The sequence below is a fragment of the Styela clava genome, chromosome 2 (genome assembly GCF_964204865.1).
Source record: "Styela clava chromosome 2, kaStyClav1.hap1.2, whole genome shotgun sequence".
Lineage (NCBI taxonomy): Eukaryota > Metazoa > Chordata > Ascidiacea > Stolidobranchia > Styelidae > Styela > Styela clava.
The window spans coordinates 28,036,929-28,041,928 of record NC_135251.1 but is presented as its reverse complement, the minus strand read 5'-3'; the positions used below and the strand labels follow the sequence as shown (position 1 = coordinate 28,041,928).

At 55.6% G+C, this 5,000-nt stretch overlaps 1 non-coding gene across 1 annotated transcript in view; it reads right to left on the bottom strand.

The window, feature by feature from the left end:
- Window positions 1-442, bottom strand: part of LOC144420264 (small subunit ribosomal RNA) — a 1,810-nt gene extending 1,368 nt beyond the window's left edge. The window contains exon 1 of the ribosomal RNA XR_013474617.1: window positions 1-442. This exon is cut by the window's left edge and continues 1,368 nt beyond it. This is a non-coding gene — a ribosomal RNA (small subunit ribosomal RNA).
- Between the last annotated feature and the right edge of the window lie 4,558 nt (window positions 443-5,000).

Below are 5,000 nucleotides of genomic sequence, written 5' to 3'. Positions count from 1 at the left end.
GTAATTTGCGCGCCTGCTGCCTTCCTTGGATGTGGTAGCCGTTTCTCAGGTTCCCTCTCCGGAATCGAACCCTGATTCCCCGTTACCCGTTATCACAAAGGTAGGCACGTAGCGTACCTTCGACAGTTGATAGGGCAGACACTTGAATGATACGTCGTCGGTGCAGAGACCGTACGATCCGCGTGGTTATCCAGAGTCATCAAACGTCACAGGACGAACCCGGTCGGTTTTGATCTGATAAAAGCGCGCCTCCCGAAGTCGGCGCTTAATGCATGTATTAGCTCTAGAATTACCACAGTTATCCACTTCGCTTACGAGACCAAATAAACCAAGACTGATTTAATGAGCCATTCGCAGTTTCGCTTTACGAGAACTCGTACTTGCACCTGCATGGCTTAATCTTTGAGACAAGCATATCACTACTGGCAGGATCAACCAGATAGCTGCGACAGCTGCGCTCGGCCCTTGCTGGGCCGCCCGGCGCGTGCTCGTCGCATTCGTTTAAGACCGAGGCGATCGCCTGCGGCCGTACTCAGCTTCGACAGTCGCTGGCCGCGACGTCCACGCTCTCGCCGGCAGTGCCAGGCGGAGCGATTTGCGTTTTTTCTTTGCTCGCCCTCTCTCGGGCTCGATCCATTCAGTTTCGCACAAACAAGAGCTCTGCCGGCCGCCTGCAGCGGTGCCTAAAACCCGGGCATAACAATGCGACCGTTCTGCTGGGCCGACAAGCGCTCAAGCCAGACGCTCGATCGAACGCCCCCTACATATTAGTCGAGACAACGGCTCGCTCATTAGCATCGCGTTTGTACTTTAACTTTTTTCGGCTCGGCTTCTTTCGACGCCGATGCCGGCGACGCAGCACTCTCTCGCCCGCCAGCCACCGAGAAAAGGGTGCGCTCCGACCGGCCCCGCACCGCTCTTTCATGGCTCATTCGAGTTTACTGTCTTTCGCTCTGACATGCCTTACCTAGGGTTAGGTTAGTATGCTTGCACGTTTGTACTTTAACTTTTTTTGGCTCGGCTTCTTTCGACGCCGATGCCGGCGACGCAGCACTCTCTCGCCCGCCAGCCACCGAGAAAAGGGTTCGCTCCGACCGGCCCCGCACCGCTCTTTCTTGGCTCATTCGAAATTACTGTCTTTCGCTCTGACATGCCTTACCTAGGGTTAGGTTAGTATGCTTGCACGTTTGTACTTTAACTTTTTTCGGCTCGGCTTCTTTCGACGCCGATGCCGGCGACGCAGCACTCTCTCGCCCGCCAGCCACCGAGAAAAGGGTGCGCTCCGACCGGCCCCGCACCGCTCTTTCTTGGCTCATTCGAAATTACTGTCTTTCGCTCTGACATGCCTTACCTAGGGTTAGGTTAGTATGCTTGCACGTTTGTACTTTAACTTTTTTCGGCTCGGCTTCTTTCGACGCCGATGCCGGCGACGCAGCACTCTCTCGCCCGCCAGCCACCGAGAAAAGGGTGCGCTCCGACCGGCCCCGCACCGCTCTTTCATGGCTCATTCGAGTTTACTGTCTTTCGCTCTGACATGCCTTACCTAGGGTTAGGTTAGTATGCTTGCACGTTTGTACTTTAACTTTTTTTGGCTCGGCTTCTTTCGACGCCGATGCCGGCGACGCAGCACTCTCTCGCCCGCCAGCCACCGAGAAAAGGGTGCGCTTCGACCGGCCCCGCACCGCTCTTTCTTGGCTCATTCGAAATTACTGTCTTTCGCTCTGACATGCCTTACCTAGGGTTAGGTTAGTATGCTTGCACGTTTGTACTTTAACTTTTTTTGGCTCGGCTTCTTTCGACGCCGATGCCGGCGACGCAGCACTCTCTCGCCCGCCAGCCACCGAGAAAAGGATGCGCTCCGACCGGCCCCGCACCGCTCTTTCTTGGCTCATTCGAAATTACTGTCTTTCGCTCTGACATGCCTTACCTAGGGTTAGGTTAGTATGCTTGCACGTTTGTACTTTAACTTTTTTCGGCTCGGCTTCTTTCGACGCCGATGCCGGCGACGCAGCACTCTCTCGCCCGCCAGCCACCGAGAAAAGGGTGCGCTCCGACCGGCCCCGCACCGCTCTTTCATTCTTTCATGGCTCATTCGAGTTTACTGTCTTTCGCTCTGACATGCCTTACCTAGGGTTAGGTTAGTATGCTTGCACGTTTGTACTTTAACTTTTTTTGGCTCGGCTTCTTTCGACGCCGATGCCGGCGACGCAGCACTCTCTCGCCCGCCAGCCACCGAGAAAAGGGTGCGCTCCGACCGGCCCCGCACCGCTCTTTCTTGGCTCATTCGAAATTACTGTCTTTCGCTCTGACATGCCTTACCTAGGGTTAGGTTAGTATGCTTGCACGTTTGTACTTTAACTTTTTTCGGCTCGGCTTCTTTCGACGCCGATGCCGGCGACGCAGCACTCTCTCGCCCGCCAGCCACCGAGAAAAGGGTGCGCTCCGACCGGCCCCGCACCGCTCTTTCTTGGCTCATTCGAAATTACTGTCTTTCGCTCTGACATGCCTTACCTAGGGTTAGGTTAGTATGCTTGCACGTTTGTACTTTAACTTTTTTCGGCTCGGCTTCTTTCGACGCCGATGCCGGCGACGCAGCACTCTCTCGCCCGCCAGCCACCGAGAAAAGGGTGCGCTCCGACCGGCCCCGCACCGCTCTTTCTTGGCTCATTCGAAATTACTGTCTTTCGCTCTGACATGCCTTACCTAGGGTTAGGTTAGTATGCTTGCACGTTTGTACAACTTTTTTCGGCTCGGCTTCTTTCGACGCCGATGCCGGCGACGCAGCACTCTCTCGCCCGCCAGCCACCGAGAAAAGGGTGCGCTCCGACCGGCCCCGCACCGCTCTTTCTTGGCTCATTCGAGTTTACTGTCTTTCGCTCTGACATGCCTTACCTAGGGTTAGGTTAGTATGCTTGCACGTTTGTACTTTAACTTTTTTCGGCTCGGCTTCTTTCGACGCCGATGCCGGCGACGCAGCACTCTCTCGCCCGCCAGCCACCGAGAAAAGGGTGCGCTCCGACCGGCCCCGCACCGCTCTTTCTTGGCTCATTCGAAATTACTGTCTTTCGCTCTGACATGCCTTACCTAGGGTTAGGTTAGTATGCTTGCACGTTTGTACTTTAACTTTTTTTGGCTCGGCTTCTTTCGACGCCGATGCCGGCGACGCAGCACTCTCTCGCCCGCCAGCCACCGAGAAAAGGGTGCGCTCCGACCGGCCCCGCACCGCTCTTTCTTGGCTCATTCGAAATTACTGTCTTTCGCTCTGACATGCCTTACCTAGGGTTAGGTTAGTATGCTTGCACGTTTGTACTTTAACTTTTTTTGGCTCGGCTTCTTTCGACGCCGATGCCGGCGACGCAGCACTCTCTCGCCCGCCAGCCACCGAGAAAAGGGTGCGCTCCGACCGGCCCCGCACCGCTCTTTCATGGCTCATTCGAGTTTACTGTCTTTCGCTCTGACATGCCTTACCTAGGGTTAGGTTAGTATGCTTGCACGTTTGTACTTTAACTTTTTTTGGCTCGGCTTCTTTCGACGCCGATGCCGGCGACGCAGCACTTTCTCGCTCGCCAGCCACCGAGAAAAGGGTGCGCTCCGACCGGCCCCGCACCGCTCTTTCATGGCTCATTCGAGTTTACTGTCTTTCGCTCTGACATGCCTTACCTAGGGTTAGGTTAGTATGCTTGCACGTTTGTACTTTAACTTTTTTTGGCTCGGCTTCTTTCGACGCCGATGCCGGCGACGCAGCACTCTCTCGCCCGCCAGCCACCGAGAAAAGGGTGCGCTCCGACCGGCCCCGCACCGCTCTTTCATGGCTCATTCGAGTTTACTGTCTTTCGCTCTAACACACCTTACCTAGGGTTAGGTTAGTATGCTTGCACGTTTGTACTTTAACTTTTTTCGGCTCGGCTTCTTTCGACGCCGATGCCGGCGACGCAGCACTCTCTCGCCCGCCAGCCACCGAGAAAAGGGTGCGCTCCGACCGGCCCCGCACCGCTCTTTCTTGGCTCATTCGAAATTACTGTCTTTCGCTCTGACATGCCTTACCTAGGGTTAGGTTAGTATGCTTGCACGTTTGTACTTTAACTTTTTTCGGCTCGGCTTCTTTCGACGCCGATGCCGGCGACGCAGCACTCTCTCGCCCGCCAGCCACCGAGAAAAGGGTGCGCTCCGACCGGCCCCGCACCGCTCTTTCTTGGCTCATTCGAAATTACTGTCTTTCGCTCTGACATGCCTTACCTAGGGTTAGGTTAGTATGCTTGCACGTTTGTACAACTTTTTTCGGCTCGGCTTCTTTCGACGCCGATGCCGGCGACGCAGCACTCTCTCGCCCGCCAGCCACCGAGAAAAGGGTGCGCTCCGACCGGCCCCGCACCGCTCTTTCTTGGCTCATTCGAGTTTACTGTCTTTCGCTCTGACATGCCTTACCTAGGGTTAGGTTAGTATGCTTGCACGTTTGTACTTTAACTTTTTTCGGCTCGGCTTCTTTCGACGCCGATGCCGGCGACGCAGCACTCTCTCGCCCGCCAGCCACCGAGAAAAGGGTGCGCTCCGACCGGCCCCGCACCGCTCTTTCTTGGCTCATTCGAAATTACTGTCTTTCGCTCTGACATGCCTTACCTAGGGTTAGGTTAGTATGCTTGCACGTTTGTACTTTAACTTTTTTCGGCTCGGCTTCTTTCGACGCCGATGCCGGCGACGCAGCACTCTCTCGCCCGCCAGCCACCGAGAAAAGGGTGCGCTCCGACCGGCCCCGCACCGCTCTTTCTTGGCTCATTCGAAATTACTGTCTTTCGCTCTGACATGCCTTACCTAGGGTTAGGTTAGTATGCTTGCACGTTTGTACTTTAACTTTTTTTGGCTCGGCTTCTTTCGACGCCGATGCCGGCGACGCAGCACTCTCTCGCCCGCCAGCCACCGAGAAAAGGGTGCGCTCCGACCGGCCCCGCACCGCTCTTTCTTGGCTCATTCGAAATTACTGTCTTTCGCTCTGACATGCCTTA